This window comes from Silene latifolia, chromosome 2 (assembly GCF_048544455.1).
Source record: "Silene latifolia isolate original U9 population chromosome 2, ASM4854445v1, whole genome shotgun sequence".
Taxonomy (NCBI): Eukaryota; Viridiplantae; Streptophyta; class Magnoliopsida; order Caryophyllales; family Caryophyllaceae; genus Silene; species Silene latifolia.
In genome coordinates this window covers 108964307-108984904 of record NC_133527.1, presented here as the reverse complement: position 1 = coordinate 108984904, position 20598 = coordinate 108964307, and the positions used below count along the sequence as shown (strand labels likewise).

The window sequence follows — 20598 nt, the reverse complement described above, 5'->3', positions numbered from 1 at the left end:
AGTAACATGGAAATAGGATTTGTAATGTATGAGTATGTTTTGTTTACGAAAAGTGATCGAATAAAAGCATGTGGGTAAGTCATGATTGGCAAGTTAAATAAATTATTTGCATGATGAATGTTGTTGCTTTGCTTTCGAAAATAGTAACATGTGATTGGGACTACTAGTTTTATGAGTATTGGGTTGTTTTTGTTTACCATGTTGTCGTTTAAGTTGTTTGGAGGTAAAATTAAGTAGTTATGTTTTTCGATTATAAAGAGGTTGTCTTTAAACTTTTATAAATTGATATGTATAAATGATTTTAATGTGATTACAATTGGAGGTGATAGCTTGTTCTTTTACGATTCTAATGATAGGTCACACGCCCAAAACGACGAGGAAATGAGTGAGTTATGGCTGTTTTACGAAAACTGGACAGTGCTGAGAAATGCGTAGGTACTCGATCGAGTAGCCTTGGTACTCGACCGAGTAGGCGGCACACAATCGAGTACGTTAGTTACTCGATCGAGTAGCCCTGGTGATTTGTTTTATGTGCTTCTGATCTTCAACTACTCGATCGAGTAAGTCCCTTACTCGATCGAGTGGCCTGTACTCGATCTAGTGACCCCTGTTTTGGGTCATATGCCTATCTTTTGACTTCCTTGCATATTATGTTTAATTCAAAGGTGTTATTTTGCTTCTTTATGCATTGTTTTGCATGTATGTTGGTCTTGACGCGTAAGTTACCCAATCTTGTGGTGTAGTGAGTGGCACATGTGGTGAGTATGAATTTGGTGGGAGGACATGAGTTATATGTGGTTGCGATAGATAGTGGAAAAAGAAAAGGAAGATCGTTATGGCTTAATTGAGACATAGAGCATGTTTTCTGAGATGAGATGAGATGAGTGATATGATTGTGTATTGAGTAACGTAAAAGTAAGTGAATATGGGCAAGGGATGATGTGAGTCTAAGGAACGTGAGAATAAAAGGATTGAGAGTAAGGATGTGGATAGTGGCAACTTGAGATGTGTAAAGAATTATGGAGGGAGATGGTTAGGAGTCGTGTGGGTTAAGAATATACATAGTGAAAGTTCGTTTTAAAGGGGTTGAGAAGAGTGGTATATATTGAACTTTGTGGAGACATGTCGCGAGGTGGATTTGTAGACAGTGAGTGAGTTTGGGAGATTTGGTATATTAAGAGGTGAAACTATTGTGGGATTTCCTTGGACAATTAGCGATATCAAAGGAATTTTGATTTCTAGAGATGTAAAAAGGGAGATGCAATTGTTGAACATTAAACGTTGATTTTATGGATTGATTAGTTGCAAGTGTGAGTGATAGCATTATAAGAGAAGATCCATCGTAAGAAAGAGTGAGATGATATCGATAAAAAATAATGAGATGTGAGTCTTGGAGCAATGGGAAAGTAACCGGAACACTAAAGAGTTAGGTAGAAGTGATAAGGAGTTGAATAGTTAATTGATTTTGTCAAGTGTAAAAGAAAAGAATGAGGGGAGTAAAACTAGGAAAATGTTGACCGGAGTTATGTGACATAAAAGTAAGGAATCGTCGAGATGTATGATACTATCAAGAGTAAATAAATTAATGGTTATATAGAAGTTTCAGGACAACATGATTAATCATGAGTTTCGAGGAATTAAGGGAGTAAGAAGTTGGTAGAATATCTGCATGATATGAGATTTTGGTGGTGAGCCGGGTGACTATACAATTAAGGATAGTATTGGGAAGAATGTTGAGGTAATGTTGTTGATGGATTTGATGTTCGTTATTTGGGATATTAACCACAGATAGGAAAGAAATCGTGATGTTTAGAGATGAGTGTAAGAGGTTTGATGCCCGGACAGTGGTAGTGTTATGGTTTGTGACTAGTGGTTAAGGGTGATGGTATATTAGAAAGGTAGCAATTCTAATGAGGTTGATTTTGTAGAGGCCGGATTGATATGTATGGTTGTAAGGAAGTATAAGATGTGGTCAGATGAGGCGGGTGCTAATAATTGAATAGTAATGGTATGGTTATACTTGGCATGAGGTGATGGTTATGCGAATGGGGGAATATGTTATGAGGGGCATATGAGTTAAGCTCGGGCGACAGGTAACGTTTATCGAGTGGTAACTTACGTGATCAGAACTGACTAGGTGGATGTGATTACGGGTCTATGATGTGTATAAATGTTTGTGCGAGGTTCTGACCTCACGGGAAGTGGTATGGTGTGATAGTTATAAAGTCGTTATCGAATGTTCGTGATATATGTTGGACAAGGTAATTTAATTGAATGATATTAAAAAAGTAATCATTTGATTGATCTGGCATGACTGGTTATACTTGTATGTATTCATGATATATGTTATTCCGTGATGTGGTAAGGGGATGAGGTTCATGAGGTTATTATCTGTTTAATTCATATAATATGTTGCTTTGTGATTTAGTAAAGTGGATTTGAGTAAGTTTTTCTTGTCCGAGAAGTTATGTTGAGTCAGTGCTTATGGGATAGTGTAAGTTGTGATGACTATCGATGTGGTTGTGGTGCCTCGGGTGGTGATCCGGGCACGGTATTTAGTGTTGTGATGCGGGCATTTTCGCACTGCGGTGTGGCTGTTGGTGGCGGTGTTGCGATGCCGTCACCGGTTGTGGTGGAGTAGGCGGGATGTTTATGATTCGAGTTTCGAAAGTACATACCAGTTACACATAAATTGTTGTTTTGTCTCGATGTGGCTTCTGTGAGTTTCGGTTTGTACGAGATAGACAGTTGTTTTGTTTATTGATGTTTCTTACCAGTTAAGTTTTGGAATGAGGGTAGAGTATGATATGAAAGAGAGTTGTATATGTTTTCGTTGTTGTCATGGTATAGTGACATTCTGTTGATGGGACATAGTTGTGAGAAGTTGTTACAGTAATTTTGATCTTGTTTTAAGATGAGGCATCGGTAGTCATAGTCATGGCAAGTAATTCGTGGAACATGTGTTGTAATGATCTGAAAGCCGCAGGTGGTTCATAATCTTTTGTTGAGATAGTGAGTGAAGGGTATTGGGATTTGGTGTCATGTTAAGTTATGTATGAGTTTTGTGGTAATGAAAGAAAAGAACTTGAAGAGCTAGTGTAAGTGTACTTAACAAGTGTGGATCGTGAGTTATGCTTTTGACGATGGGAGTTTTATATAGTTTATATAGAGAGGTATGTCGTATTGCGGTAATGTGGAAAAGTTGAAGTTATGGGTTAAGCTAAAGATTTTGAGGTACAGGTTAGGGGTGTGACGAGTGAATTGAAGTATGAGAATTGTTTAAGTAAGAGAGCCTTGGATATATGCATGGCGAGTGCTTAGAGTATAGGTGGTTATCTATGACATGTGATGGTGATGAGAATAATGAGAAGATATAACTAAGGATATAGTATTAGTGAGTTACGAGGACGTAATATTTATCTTCAGAGGAGTAGGATGCGATAAAAGAGATTTTGATAGTTGTGCATATGCTATTATGTTCACAGTAGAGTGTTGGTGTAGCATAAAGAATGAAGTTGTATATTTTGTGGTTGATGTTGTTAAAAGGCCATGGCCGTGCTTGTAGTAGTGTGATGTTTAGGAGTGTGAGAATATTTCACTAGTGTTGACAGTTGGATGATGAGGTTATGAGTGTGATTAAACTTCGAGGACGAAGTTCCTTTTAAGGGTGGTAGAATGTAACATTCCGTTTGATGTCTATGAGTGTCTTGATTTTGGATTTGGTAGTGGATAATATATTATGGAGCTAGCAGCGTTAAAGGATGGTAGTTGGTAGTGTATGGAGTTAGTGTCAGGAGAGTTTATGATGTAGTTGATACGACATCGTGAGCGATGTGGAGAGGTAGGAATAGATGGTGGAGTTGGTGTTAAGGGTTCATGGTTTCATGTTTTATAAGTTGGGGTTTTGTTTTGAGTTCTTAGTAGCTTTGTTGCGTCTTGACCAAGTTAGTATGTTTGTTTTTATGTATGGGTTGAATTTCGGTGACGAAGTTCTTTTTAAGGAGGGAAGATTGTAATACTACGTATTTATTAGTCTCGGGGTACTCTATCGAGTAGGCGTTACTCTGTCGAGTAAGGGTGAGTTGTAGTTTAAAATAGTTTCTGACCTGTTGGGTACTCCATCGAGTAACGTGGATACTCGATCGAGTACCTTAGTTACTCGATCGCGTAGCCGGTTTACGGGGAGTTATTTCTCGGGTTTTGTTAATTATGCGATTAAGGTATATAATACTTCCGTCATTGTTCTTAAACACTTTTTCAAAACCTAATTACTGTTAAGAGAGAAAGCAAAGTACGTTCTTCACTTTAATCGCATTGTTAGCAAATCCCGTAGTTTGGAAGGTCGGATTTCACCTTTCGTTATACCGTTGAGATCCTTGCGTCGAGGGTAAGATCTATGTACCGTTTTTATAGTTTTTCCTTTAAGTTTTTTAAACCCTAAGATATGGATTTGGGGGTTTTGTTGTAGATTATGATTGGTAGTAATTATGTGTATATATGATAAGAGGAGGATTTGTAGAAGAGGCCTTTTGATACAGATGTTGAGACCGTCTGATAGTTGTGCTTTCCAGGTAGGATTTCCTACTCAGTATTAGTCCCATAATGTGATGTTGATGTGTTGTGGTTGATTGAATAATATCGTAATTGTATTGTGACGGTTGTTGATTGTGATTGGTTGTCTCTGGTTCTCGAGATGCGTTCTCGGCTGATTGAAATCACTTGCGGGAGTGGCTTCACGCTCTAGTTTTGCCCTTCGTGGAACCCGCCACGGAAGGGGATGTGCACATTAATGGACAGGGTTATCGCTCATTATGAGGAGCGGGGATTTGGTGGGTACGGCTGCGGTCCCCCACTGGCAGGGCTGGTCCAGTGGACAGTCGGTGATTGAGATTGATGGGACTTATGTGATTGTGTGTGTGACGGTGTGAAATATCTGTTTATCGTATTGTTGATATATATAGATTGTGTGATTAGTACTAACCCCGTGTTGTTGTTTATAAAACCTGCGGTGATCCATTCGGGGATGGTGATCAGTAATTGAGCAGGTTTGAGTTGAGTCACATGGGATTGCTGGGACGTGCCACTGTCTGACGATAGAAGTCTTCCGCTGTAGCTTAGTAGTTTAATAAAATTTGCATTTAGTTGATTAGATAGTTGGTTTGAGAACTTGTACCCGTATTTTGGGATTTGGCTTGGTTTGTACTTTTCACTAAAGTTATACTATTAAATGTTGTTTCGTTATTGTCTTATGATTATCATGCCCCGGGTAACCGAGATGGTAGTATCCTTATATCTGAGTGGTCCTGGTAAGGCACTTGGAGTATGGGGGTGTTACAATAGCAACTTACGTCAGCAACTCGACAGGCGTTCACGCGACGCCTACAGTCCTCGTAAGTTGACTTCTTCCGAGCCACCGTCCAATCCCTCACGGCAGGGTAGGTCGAAGGAACACCACCATTGGTCCCCGAGCGCTGAGGGACGAAGTAAACGTACAGCCAAGCCTGTAACCAAACACAACAAACACAAATCAGCCAATTTTTCAAAAAATTGCCAAAATCAAAATCAAAATCAAAATCAAACTCAACAAAAACTACAAAATCACTCGTACCTCCAAGATGAGGCCGGTACCAACCAAAGCAGGAGAACTACCATCTCCTATCGCCTCCGGATGAACCGTAGCGTGCAAGTACCGGGTAAAAGTCACCAGAGCCGGCGTAACCCAGTCAAACTGACCCAAAGTGTCGAGGTCGGCAAGAAGAAAAAGTACCTTGGTCGACAAGCGCTCACCCTTGTCACCAAAGTACGTGGTACCCAAGAAGTACCAAAACCACAATCGCGCCTCCTACGCGTCGGCTCTAGCCTCCGCTTCCGGACTCGCCAACGGCGCCGGAGCGTATCCCACCACTCTCCTTCTGAAGTGATCCCTCACATATGAGCTCGCAATCAAGTACGGAGTGATGTCGGAAGGCTCGAGCAAAGCACTGCCGATCAAAAGAGTAACCGCGGGGGATGACACTCTCTCTGGTGTCTCCGATAAGTCAACAGGCGTCTCGCAACAGGGGAGGCCCGATATCATGGAAAAATCCTCTAAGGTCATGCCGACCTCCCCAAACTCCATGTGGAACGACGACGTCGTGTCCCAGTAACGATCCAACATGGCATGGATCAGACACAGGTTTGACCTAATCGAAGCCCTTCGAATATCCGGCCAAGCACCCACCAACGGCCCCAAAGCCAACCTCTCTATCAACGCCCTCGTACCGGCTCGGAGAACGTCGTAGAAACCCAGAAAACTGGAGAAGCCTGAGAAAGTCTTCGTGGTACCAATATCCTGAAATAAAAAACAAACAACGTCAGAATACCTATTCAGGTCTAAAATGTCAAAAATGACAATGATTCAACCAAATGGCACAACTTACCAAGCCCTCGTGCGCACGGTAGGAGATGTGTTTGTCCAGCCGAAGCAACAACTGGCTACCATCAAAACCCTCGGTCCAAGCGGGCGTCGTCCACAGGTTAAGCCCCCGTGGAGCTGTAACCCGTCTAGCCTCCCAACCCACGACGTGAGCGTTGTCCTCGACCGTCTCCGTCCTCCGTCTCTTCTACCCACGAGACTCCACATGATGAATATGAGGCCTCTCAACGACCCTAATGACGTTCTGCAACTCCCGTCTGGTCGGCTGAGGAGCCCTCCTCCTAACAACCCTCCTCCCGGAGGTAACTGCCTCAGACCCTGTCTGAGCTCTCTCAACACGAGCAGCCTCAACAACAGGCTCCTCCCGAGCCCTAGCGGCTCCATCAACACCGACGGCTCCAACAAAGGGCCCCCCACGAACCTCAACGGCTCCCTCAGGCCTAACAGCCTCCTTGGTGGGCCCCTCCTCCTCGGAAGCGTCCTCTACTATCGCGTCAGGTGCACTAGCCGGAGTACTAACCGACCTAGTCCCAAACAGGTCCTCCAAAGTCTCAGTGATGGACCTGATAGGTTCTGAACACTCCCCTGCAATCAAAGAACGTCAACCAAAATTTCGGCATTACGACGACACAAAACGGACAAATCTAAAAAAAAAAACCTGCAAAATAAAACAAGGGCAATCCCGCCCAAATCCAACCAAACAAGACAATCCACAAAAACCGCACAAAAAACTACTCGCCCTTCTTTTCAAGCAAAAGACGAGTCAACAACAACAACAACAAAAAAGGCACCTCACGACCAACACAAGGTCCGCCAACAACCCAAAAAACATTCCCGATGCAATGGGGTATTTCCCACAGCTCAAAAAGGCAATTTTACGCCAATTTGAGCGCAAACAGGTCAAAATTTCAAAATACGACCACGACGAGGCAACGTGATTTTACCACGTCTCAAAGCGACCTAAACTACCAATAAGGTCCATTTGAAAACGAACTGACTCAATTTGAGCTCAAACATATGCTTATTTGTCAGACATAAGACCGTCGCAAAAGGCAAAAATCCCAATTTTGCCAACAATACCCCGACATAGGTTCAAAGTGGCAAATACGGTCTACCCCGACTACAATACAACCTAGTGGGACCCATAACTCGAGCAAATAAACTCGACATTGTGAAATGAGACGGCTTCCTCGTCTCATTCACATTTTTCAAGCATAAGGAGCGGGAACGGGGACCAAAATGCAAACTAAAAGCACCCCTATACTTCTAAACAGGTTTCTAACCTAATGCAATCATCAATTTCACCCGAAATTGGGTCAATCAAAAATTCCCAATTCAATTTCTGAGGGTTTATGATTTCGCCCTAATTCAATCAACAAAAAGACCAACAAATTCAAATGGATTCAAGAGGATTTACATACCTTGAGATGACATGACTGATAAGGACACGAAAGCAAGCACGAAATGAAGCCGAAAATGGCGTCTTTCTTTGTTTCGGGTTTTGTTTTTGGAGAAGATGAAGTGAAATGACGAGCAGCCTGATCTCGCGTCTTTTCTACAAAAACAGGGAAGCCCCCCTTCTATCGGCAAAGGGCTGACGCCTCAATCAAGCTTCCCTTTGCTTTGTTTAGCGAAGTTTTGGGCTTTGGCCCAATTTCCCACACAAATCATCAAATTTCAAACGACGGCAATTAAAACCGTCATTTCAGAAAATAATAGTGAAATTCAAAATTCACTATTTCTTCAAATTTCAAACGACAGCGATTAAAAACGTCATTTCAAAAAATAATAGTGAAATTCAAAATTCACTATTTCTTCAAATTTCAAACGACGGCGATTAAAACCGTTATTTCAAAAAATAATAGTGAAATTCAAAATTCACTATTTCTTCAAATTTCAAACGACGGCAATTAAAACCGTCATTTCAAAAAATTATAGTGATATTCAAAATTCACTATTTCTTCAAATTTCAAACGAAGGCAATTAAAACCGTTATTTCAAAAAAAAATAATAGTGAAATTCAAAATTCACTATTTCTTCAAATTTCAAACGACGGCAATTAAAACTGTCATTTCAAAAAGTAATAGTGTAATTCAAAATTCACTATTTCATCAAATTTCAAACTACGGAAATTAAAACCGTCATTTCAAAAAATAATAGTGAAATTCAGAATTCACTATTTCTTCAAATTTCAAACGACAGCAATTAAAACCGTCATTTCAAAAAATAATAGTGAAATTCAAAACTCAATATTTCTTCAAGTTTCAAACGACGGCAATTAAAACCTTCATTTCAAGAAATAAATAGTGAAATTCAAAATTCACTATTCCTAAAAAATTCCAAACGACGGCAATTAAAACCATCATTTCAAAACAATAATAGTGAAATTCAAAATTCACTATTTCCTCAAATTTCAGGCAACGATAATCTCTCCTCGAGATTCAAAAATCGCTGCCGACCCTGGGAGATAGGCTCACGAACCTATACCTTTCCGGCACTGTTTTGGTAATTTTTACCGGATTTTAGGTTATGCGAGGTCAATGCGGTCTTACTCGTTGTATGTTTGTGGAATATTTACGTTGATGCTAAATAAAGAAATAAAGTACGAAATAGGGATTGACACGTAAGATTTGGTGATGCGGAAAACCCAATGTGGGAAACGACCGCGGCAAGGGACGGTACCCTTCCAAGGATTGCACTAGCTTTTTAATGAGAGAAGGAATACAATTGAGAGGGTATGTAAATTTAGCTAGCACAATATGTAGCGTGTATGCGTGAGATCTTGAATGTCCTTCTTGATTGCTCCTTTGGCTATTTAAAGGGTAAGAACCCTAGATATGCTCTACCTCATTTATGGTAAGGAATATTACTTCTACTGCAATTCATTCCATAACGGGTCGTCTCCCTCCATTCTTCCTGATCTCCCAGAATTCTCCCTAAGATCTCCCTGAAGGCTTTCCAAACGCGAGACTCTTCAATCAGCGGGCTTCTCCACCGTTGCTTGCTTTCTTGGCCCAACCCTCTTTAGACGGATTTCTCTTGCCTTCGGGCTCCCTGTGATACCTACTCCCGCGTCCCAACTCCTCAAACGGAATCAAGTGGGCTTTCCCTTTGTTAGGATAAAGTGCAGATTTCAGCCCAAACAGTTTGCCCCTAATTCCTTGTGAGATACGTCTCGAGGCGTCGAATAAGGAATTACGCATAGATTTTTTGAAAGTCCCGCGCCGTCTTCCACACAACTTCCCAAATACTCATTGTTTTGTGTGGATTTTGCGCAAGGGTAAATCAGGTCAGAGTAGATTTAGGTAGGGTTAACTAGTTCTAGTTAGTCCGTAGGTCAGGTCGTCAAGGTGGAATATGGAGATATAAATACGATAAATATAACAATAAAAGGACAAAGAATTTTGTACGTGGAAAACCCTTAAATGGGAAAAAACCACGGGCACCAAGCCAGGAGAGGATTTCACTATTGTATTATGTATTTAGCACAATGGAACGTAATTATCTAAGAGTTGTATAACAATATTGTATGCTATATCTTGTCTTGTGTTGTCTTCCTTCAAATGATTCCCAAACATTCTTTATATAGTCACCAGTTGAACGGCTGCTTGATCTTGGTATTAATGCGGAATTGCGAGATCCTTAATTGCTGCTTTAATTGCGAGATATTCCTATTTAATGATGCGTATGTATTCCTCTTGTAATGTGATTTACTTGTCTAATATCGTCCTGATATTTCGACCGTTGTCCTCTCCATGGCCTGGCGCCTGTCTTCATGTGTCATGACAGCCTGACATCTTGGCACCCTGATAGTCAGGCTAAGGTAAGACATTGATCAGGGATGTCTGCGGATATCCAGGCCTAACGATTGCCCCTTATCTCCTTATTTTCGATGTGTCAGGACAAAAATTAAGGAGACAACTTCAATCTTTGGAAAATTACTCAACGGTTGAATTGTGCCTAATCAGCTCCTGTAACGTCTATTTTGCTCAGTTCATGACGCGTGTATTTTTACTGCAACCTCTTAAATGATTATCCATCCAACTTGCGGTTGAAACCCTAATTTTATCTACTATAAATACTCCTTTACTTCATTAAGTTAATCTTCATCAGAAAAATCTGCTTTGCTCTCTCTTAATAATCTTCTTCTTCAATCTTCCATAACTTCCAGTTTTTTAATCTTCAATTAATTTCTATAATCTTTCAATAATGGTTGCGAAAAAGAAATCTACCAGGGTGGTGACTCCTCGGACTCCACCTCCCCAAAATCCTGAGGAAACCTCTTCTGAAAACTTGCCTTCATCTTCTGTTGCTCAACCTTCTGTGGTTGATAATCAAAATGATTCTCCTCTGGAGATGATCTCAATTTTTCACGTTGATTTCCAATTTAAGCCCACGAAGGCCTTAAAAGATGACCAGTCTCTTCCAAATCGTTTGAAGCCTGCGTTTGAAAAGGTACTGAAGGATAAGGGGATCATTCCTGCTGATTCTGAAGTCTGGATCCCTGAGAATTCTCCTATCAGGGCTGACTGGGCGTGTCCTGGTTGGTTCTATATTCATGACTGGGCCTTCAGGGCAGGTTGTAAGCTTCCCTTTTCCCCTCTTATGGTTGAGGTTATTAAGGAAATTGGTGTTTGTTCTTATCAGTTGATGCCCATGGTGTGGAAGGTGGTCTGTTCTGTTAAGCACCTCTGTAAAAAGCACAATATCTCATTTTCTCTTGGTGATCTGAAAGCCTGCTATGCTATCAAAACCAATAGTCCTGGCCGTATAAGTTTTAAGGTCAGGGCTTCTACTACTCCCCTTCTGAGTAATCTGGATAGTGGCCATGACAAGAACTGGGCTGCTGGATACATGTTTGTCGGACCATTCGTGGGTCCCGATCCGGCATATCTAAATTACGAAGCTTGTGTTGCTGGTGAGTTTTTTAACTTTTCTTTTATCCTGCATGTTTTATTCGTTAGTAAAAAATAAAATGAAATTTATATTGAACCATACCTCTTATATGTGCAGTTGATGATTCGGTTACTGAAACTGAGTATCCCACTGCAAATATTTCTACTTTCCTTGCTATTCCTCCTTTGGAGAGGTCTTGGCCTCTTTGTTGCGGGGCTGGCCATCTTCCTCGTTGTCTAACGGCTGATGGTACTACCAGGGTGGCTAAACCTTCAAGGGCTGTTAGTGCTTCCACTTCAGGCAGTAAGTCTATCTTATTTTCCTTTTTTCTTCTTACTCTGGCTTCTTGGTGATGTTCAGTTTATATTGCTAATGTAGTGTTTCGTGTTGTAGCTACCAGGTCATCTACTCACCTTGCCAGATTTGGTATGGCTGACCTCTCATCCAGGTTGGCGAAGATCAAGGAGGAAGGCTCTCAGGAAAGCGGAGATGCTGAGCCCGTTATTGATTTAACCGAACTGCCTGATGCTTCCAAGGTCACTACCGTTCCTGCTGCCTATACTGAAACAAGTTCAGCAGCCCAGAAAAGAAAAATTGAAGATGTTGATATATCTGCCTCAGTCAGGGAAGTAAAAGCAAGGGTGGATAATATGGAGGCTGCTAGGGTGAAGATCAGGGATTATGCTACTTCCAAGTCAGATGTCATGCTCACCATTAACCCTGTTGAGACTGCTACCCAGGCGGTTGCTTTAGTGGATCACTCAGTCAGCCTTTTGGCAGGTGCCTTGGCTGCAGTGAGGGAGGTACGCTATTTTTAGTGTATTTTGTGTATTTTGTTTAGATATTTTTATTATTGGGGTATAATATTAATATTATTCTTTCTGTTTTTGGTTAGTGCGCTGCGGCCTGTCTCCATAATGCCTATCAGGCTACTTCTTTGGTACCCAGGATTGACCTGATGAGATCAGATTATGATAGGCTGAAATCTGAACTAGATTTTATACAGGCTGATCTAGCTGCTAAGGCTGCTGACTTGGTGGGGGTGCAGGCTGAGAAAGATGCTGCTAAAGCTGAGGCAGATCCAAGTAAGCGACTCTTGCAGGAGGCCTTAGACAGGAATGAAGAGCTCACCCAGGAGATGGATGATTTAGAGTCTAAGCTTGATGATGCCTCCCTATATTTCTATATTAAGGGGAAGGTGTCTGCTATGTCAGAGCCTGTTGAGGCCAGGGCAAATTGGAACCCTGAAGCTGAGATGGCTTTTGCTACTTCAAAGTATCCTGACCTGCATAACATGGGAAATGAACAGGAGGTCGACTCTCCTGGGGAGCAAGACGTTGATGCTGCTCCGGCTAAGAGTAGGAGTGCTGGTGCTGTTTCCAAGGAGAAGCAGTAATTTGATTTTTTCTTAGTTGATATTTGGCCTATCCAAGGGGGATGTCCCTAGACAAACAATTTTATTTTTCCTGTCTCTATTCAGATCAGGGAGACTATCCCTGGCCTTTATGAATATTTTAGTGCCTTTGCCCCAGGGGGTAAGGGCTTTATTAATATAATCGTGGTGGCCTTCTTTGGCTGATTTCGCTTATTTGACTTTGTTTGAACCTGTGAATTTTACTTTTTAAATCCTGTTGGACCTGTCCAAATTTTTGTTTAGTTAACCTGTAAAGCATTTTTAATTTGTCCTGTTATTTAAACTGTCGTGAGTAATTCAACCAAGTATGGTTTTTGCCATGGTGGTTGAAGGGGTGGGAAAACCGGCCTGTCAGGAGGGATTATGTGCCCTGCCTCACTGGAGGGCTTGGTATTCGGCCTGACAGGAGGGCTTTTAGACTAAATGGTTGGGATGACACACCCTTCCACCGTCTTGCTGCGTCCAGCCGTTTGTAAACATAAGCAGTAAACCTAGTCAGGTCAGGCAATTATTTCATGCCTGATTGGTCCTGACATTTACTGTATCCGGTGATGGTTACCAACTCGTCAAGCATAATTAAGTGCGATGTTTTGTTTCATATTTTTATATATAACAGAGTAGCCCTCAATCCTGAATATTTATGCATATAAACATTTATCATGTATAATTGTTCAGGATTCAAAAAGTAAGAGAAATTGGGTTAGTTAAATATATATACATGAGTTGCATATAAAGCATATAAAACACGTAATTTTTCAGGTAGCACATTAGGTTGAGTAAAGATATGAGTTTGTACCTGATTGTGGCCTGATCTGGGTTTTACATATGGAATAATTTTAAATGGGTTACATTTCAGGATCTTGGGATCATTTCTCCTTCTAATGTTTGGAACCTGTATGCCCCTTGTCTAATAATTGAGTCAATTAAGTAAGGGCCTTCCCATGTGGGGGCCAGTTTGCCTACTGATTTTTCTTTTTCATTTTGAAAAAACTTTGCGTAGGAAGAGATATCCTTCCCTGAAGACTCTAATTTTGACATTTTTATTGTAAGTCCTGGAAACTGCTTGTTGGTATGATGATCCTGATTTTGGCAGCATCTCTCAGCTCGTCTGTTAGGACCAGGATATCTTGTGTTAGATCTCTGTTTCTTTCAACGTTGTTCAGGCTATATCTTGATGTTGGCACCCTGATTTCTGCAGGAATGACAGCTTCACAGCCATACACCAAGGAATAGGGTGTTTGGCCTGTTGATATCTTTGGGGTTGTCCAGTCTGCCCATAATACTAGTAGAAGTTCTTCAGCCCATCTGCCTCGTCTTCTTTTTAGCTTCTTCTTTAGGCAGCTTATAACTACCTTATTGCTGGATTCAGCCTAACCATTAGCTTTTGGGTATCCAGGGGTAGATGTTGCCAGGTTGATATTCTATTCTTGGCAAAATGCCTGGGTCTTTTTCCCCATAAATTGGGTTCCATTATCACATAAATATTTCTGATGGGACTCCATATCTGCAAAAAATATTTGTTTTGATGAAGGATATTACTTCTTTTTCAGTTACTTGCCTGAAAGAGTCAGCCTCGATCCATTTGGAGAAGTAATCAGTCATAGCCAACATGAATACCTTTTGTCCTGGAGCTACTGACAACTTTCCTACAATATCCATGCCCTACTTCGTGAATGGCCAAGGTGCAAAAATTGAATGAAGGAGCTCAGATGGTTGGTGTATAATTGGTGCATGCACTTGGCAGGCTTCATATTACGAAGAATATTCCAGGCAATCAGTCCTCAGTGTAGGCCAGTAATAGCCTGTCCTAAGTACTTTACTTGCCAGGCTTTTTCCTCCTTTGTGGTTACCACATTGTCCATCGTGTATTTCTTGAAGTACAAGTTTAGCTTCGTCAGGCTCCAGGCATCTCAGGTATGGTCTGGCCTGTGATCTCTTGAATAGAGTGTTATTGATAATAGCATAAGTTGAAGCTCTAATTTTAAAGGCCCTAGCTTTGTGTCTCCCTTGAGGCAGTATTCCTTGGAGAAACGAATCATAATAGGGTTTAGTCCAAGAGTTACTGTCCTGATTGATAGGGTTGATTTGTTCAGGTTTGCTGATGGCTGGCTCTAATAAATGAACAATTGGTATTTTATCGAAAACCATAGGGGTAAAATTTGAACCCAGGCTGGCCAGAGCATCAGCGTGTGTGTTCAGGTCTCTTGATATTTGATCTATATCAAATAAAGCAAATTTAGCGGTAAGGTTTTTTTATATTTTAAATACGAAATCATTTTTGCATCCTTGGCCGTATAAATTCCCTTTATTTGATTAGCAATTAGAAGTAAATCAGTTTTTACCTTTAGGTTTTGAACACCGAGGTCTAGACATACCTTTAAGCCTCCTATCAGAGCTTCATATTCCGCTTCATTGTTTGTAGCTTTGAACTCACAGCTTATAGCTTGTGCTATCATATCTCCCTGTGGTGATTTAAGCACTAATCCTAACCATGTCCCCCTGGCGTTGGATGCCCCATCTATGAACAAAGTCCATTCTTGGTCTGGGGTTTTATTTTCTAATTGGTTGAATTCTTTTTTCAGGTTAGGTTCTAGGTTAGGGCTAAAGTCAGCCACAGAGTCTGCTAGGGCCTGCGATTTGGTCGCTGCCCTGGGTTCAAAAGAGATATCGTATGTGCTAATTTGAACTGACCATTTTGCCATACTGCCAGGTAATTCAGGCTTACGTAGGACAGATTTTATAGGTAAGTTAGTCCTGACTATAATGGGATGGCTTTCAAAATATGGTCGTAATTTGGTACACGACATAATCAAAGCTAAAACATATTTCTCAAGTAATCCATACCTCATCTCAGCATCCAGCAGGCTTTTACTTACATAATAAACCGGGTGTTGTTGTTGGCCATCCTATTCTTTTACTAGGACTGCACTGACTGATGTGTCAGTGACGGCTAAGTATACTGACAGGGGTTCTCCCTTTTCTGGTTTAGCCAGTAAGGGCGGAGAAGATAGGTAGGATTTTAAATTTCGAAAGGCTGCCTCATGTTCATCCGTCCACTGAAACTGTTTATTTTTTCTGAGGAGGTTGTAAAATGTTTTGCACCTTTTAGAGGATCTTGATATGAAACGGTTCAGGGCAGCTACCCGGCCTGTCAATTTTTGGATATCTTTGACAGATCTGGGTGCTTGTAGCTCCAGGATAGCTTTTATCTGTTCAGGGCTGGCTTTGATACCTCTCTTAGTGACCATGTATTCGAGGAATTGACATGCAGTGACTCCAAAGTGGCATTTTGCAGGGTTGAGCTTCATGTTGTATTTTTCCAATATTCTGAATGCTACTTCTAAATGCTTCACTTGATCTTCTGCATTTTTGGATTTTACCACCATGTCGTCTATGTAAACTTCCATGATATCACCTATTTGCTCTTTAAACATCATGTTGACCAGGCACTGGTACATTGCCTCTGCATTCTTCAGGCCGAAAGGCATGGCAGTGTAGCAGTATATGCCTCGGTCTGTAATGAATGCAGTACTCTCCTGGTCAGCAGGGTGCATTTTTATTTGATTGAATCCACTAGAAGCATCCATGAATGTCTGTACCTCATGTCCTGCTGTGGCGTCTACCATGGCATCAATATGTGGCAAAGGAAATGGATCCTTGGGACATGCTTTGTTCAGGTCAGTGTAGTCTACGCAGACTCTCCATTTTCCATTCTTTTTCCGCAATACAACAACGTTACCCAACCATTCAGGGTACATTACTTCCCTAATCATTCCCATATCCAAGAGTTTTTCCACTTCCTCGTTGATTATGGTATTTCTTTCAGCTGCAAATTTTCGTCTTTTCTGTTGTACAAGCTTAAAAGATGGGTCAACATTGAGTTTATGTGTAATTATATCAGCAATAATTCCAGTCATATTAAAATGTGACCAACCAAACCAAGATGATTTATTTTTAAGAAAATTTACCAGTTCAGGCCTGACACTATCTGGGGTGTCAGATCCTACTAAAACATACCTGTTAGGGTACTCATGGTCTAAAATTACCTGATCTGTTTCCATTCTGGGAGGTGCTACATAAGTGCTCCTGACAGGGTACTGTAATTGCTATGCAAGGGACTTACCTACCTTGGAAGGTTTCAAGGCTGTTGTCTAGCATTCTTGGGCTGTCTTGTGATCCCCTTTGATTGTGGCTATGCCCCAGTCTGTTGGTATCTTGATACACTGGTGATAGGTTGATGGCACAACCTTAACATTATGAATTTAGGGTCTGCCCAAGATTGTGTTGTAAGACGACAGGCAATCAAGGACTCCAAATTTCTTATAGGATGAGACTCCTTCAACGTAGGTTGGGAGGTGGATTTCTCCTAGAGTGCTTCTGGTTTCTCCACTGAATCCTACCAAAACGCTGGATTTTTTGGTGATTTGGTCCTTATTGATTTTCATGGCTTTCAGTACGTCAAGCATGATCAAGTTTACTGAGCTGCCTCCATCTACCAGAATCCTTCTTACTGTGGCGGTTCCAATCTGCATAAAAATTACCAGGCCAATATAATGAACATCAGGGATGCCCACCAGGTCACAATCATTGAAAGTGATTGTTGGGATATGATCCGTCTTGCAAGGTGATACGGTCCTTGGCGTCCTGGCTATCTTTTTTGCTGCTGAACTAGTCAGGCCGCAGATTTCTGATCCACCAGATATGAATTTTACTTCGTATATTGGAGGTGGTGGAAGGAGGCTGCGATCTTGCTTATGCTCTTGGCTCTCCTTGCCATGATCCGTATTCCTGCCTTTCTTCTTGATCAATTCTTTTAAGTATCCAGATTTCAGCAGATAAGCCACTTCTTTCCTTAGGGTGAAACAGTCATCCGTTGTGTGTCCAATGTTCATGTGGAATTCGCACCATTTGGAATTGTCCCTTATAGGGTTGGGATTTTCCGTCTTCCTGGGCCATCTGACTACTGGCCCCATGTTGTCAAGCCTTTGGATCAATCCTGCAATATCAACACTGAAGTTATGCTCGGAAATAGGTGGAAAAACTTTAGCCTTAACTTGATGTTCATGTGCCAGGTTGACTTCTGAATGGTCTGGCCTGGAATATGGAGTAGGTCTGTAGTTGTTTCCTTTGTTGCACTTCCTATTGCTTTTTTCATAGTCCTTTGGTCCACTGGATGATCCAAGCTTATAGCTTTTGTCCTCTTCTAGCCTGATAAAAGCAAGAGTCTTGGCCTGGAAATCTTCGAAGGTGTGGCAGGGATACTTAGTGAGCTCGTTGTATAAGTCACTGTGTGGTAGCAATCCCTGCCTGAATGCCTCCACTGTTGTTCCAACGTCACACCTGGGAATAGATACTTTTTATTTGTTGAATCTTGCAAGGAATGACCTGAGAGTTTCATCAGGCTTCTGTGTAATTCGGTAAAGATCACTGGATCGCTTCTCTAACTCCCTGCTACTCGCGAACTGCTGGTTGAAGTTGTTGATCAGGTTGGTGAAGGAATGAATGCTCCCAGTGTGCAGGTTGATGTACCATTGTAGAGCAGGGCCGGTCAGGGTTGTTCCAAATCCCTTACATATGCAAACTTGTCTGAATTCGTTGGGAATAGATGCAGCCAGTATTTTTTGTTTGTAGAGGGCCACATGGTTTTGCGGATCTGTGGTCCCATCATAGATTTTCATGGATGGGACCACAAACTTCTTGGGTAAATCTACCGTTGTTATTTCGTCCATGAAAGGCGAATCAGCATAATTGTCAGGGGCAGCTTCTTCCAGTCTGGCAGGTACTCCATGTTAGAATACATTAATCTCATTAATTTACATATTCATATATGTAATAATTTATTTAGTCATAAAATAAATGTTAGATCTTATGCATGCAAACTAAAACAAGATAAGAGAACAAATCGTCTTTCTTACTTACGGATTTCGGATTAAAGGGCACCAATAAGATCTCCTTCTTGTTAGTTCTTGAGCTTCCTTATAATGGATGAACAAAAGGTCCAAAATAGAACCTCTCCCAAATGTATATACCCAAGGAAATCCCTTAATAACCTATATAATTATGAACTAGTAATAATATAAGTTTTACTTAAAATTTGACATAAAAATATTAATTTGTTCTCTTGAATATTTCGGTCAAGAGAGGAGTGATTTGTGTGTTTTTGTTTCTCTAAGTTTGCACAAATTATAGAGAGAATTCATTTTCTTACACTAGAAAAATGAGTTGAAGTTGTGAAAAATAAAAATGATAGAGGAAAAACTCTATCTTTTCTCTTGGAAAAACCGGTTGGAGGAGGGTGTAGGACCAATGCATGAGCTTGTTTTTCTACCTAAGAAAAATAGGCATGCAAGGCTATAAGTAGGGTTTGATCATTGTGTTTTCCACTTAAAAATAAAAACACAATATAAACCTAATACTCCCTCCTTTTTCGGCACAATTAAATAAAATGGGTAGTCCATTTTATTTTGTCATTTGTCAATTGTGACAAATGTGACATGTTACTTAACATGTGAAATTGTAATGTATTTTTAACATATTAAAAATCAACATACTCATAAAATATGTCATACACAAAATCGACTAGTAATTCATAATTACTTGTACCAAAACGGTTTATCAAATTATAAATTACAACGTCTTGTATTTATAATAAATCATTCATTCAATTTCAATTTTAATTGTTTCGTAAACAATAATTTTATCCAAGTAATAAAACAATTCGATTACTTAGACCGTATCCAATTTAATCGAATTATAATAAGACACCTTAATCTTACTCACAAATCATCCGTCAATTTTAAGCAGTTTAATTAACTCGTATCGGCATACGATTAATTAAATAATCAATTAAGAGTATTTCCCTTTAGGTATGACCTAGGGGGTCAACTGATCACCACCGTCACACGACAGTAATGTCAAACTCTAGTCAGCCAATCATTACCGATATGTGTGGACCAGTTGACTGTAAAATACTACATCCCACATGTATTCTTAAAATGAGATTTAAACATCTGATCATCATGATCGACAGTTGTGATCGCATTATTGTCGGAGGACACATATTCCAACAATCTCCCACTTGTCCTAGACAATTGTGCGTCACCAATTCTCTTGTCCTATTACTATCTCCCACTCAATGCAAGGTGTCTTTCAGGTCGTACTTGCAAGTGATCATATCGAGAGTGGTTTCCTCGATCTGGAGAATAACTGATTGACCGGAATTATCTACCATAGATACCCTCTGAGCGTGGCCACGCATTTCCAGTTCATTACTCCTCGAGTGGCCCTGAGATATTGTTATAACCCTGACACGGGGGTGGACAATTCCTATCGCACTATTCCCTTCGACTAGCCTCAACCATCATAACCCAAAATATGCCCATTTGACCCCATTTACGAAGGTCGTAGTAACATAAATCAAAGTTAATCTGAAACTGTGCCACCTTGGGCGAACAGTCTTTAGTCAAAAGAATCGACTCATTAGAATACTATAGTAGGTCTTGCCACGACCAGGCTATATAAATTTGCCAGAACTCTATAAGCGGTCATAAGGCCCGACAAAGTGTTCTTAACAGTCTGCCTATGTGATCGACTAGTCATCTCACATGACTCTATGGCACTTAAACTTGCCATTAATCGCATCACACTCTAGTCACTTCGAGACGTCACCTCATACAAGTGACTATGGGCAAATACCATGTTAATCCGGGTTCACTTTAACGGGGTTCAATATTGTCTCTAAAACCCGTTTGGATGTAACAGAGTATAAAAGGAGTTTTCAGATTTAAAAAACTCGAACGACAAATGTGATTATTACATATGAATAGTCAATACCTGATTACTACTTCATATTCTTATAATCCATTTTAATCTT

General features: G+C 40.7%; 1 protein-coding gene across 1 annotated transcript in view; it reads left to right on the top strand.

The window, feature by feature from the left end:
- LOC141630039 (uncharacterized) overlaps nucleotides 1–20598 on the top strand; it is a 104108-nt gene that overhangs the window by 8782 nt on the left and 74728 nt on the right. The window lies entirely within an intron of this gene.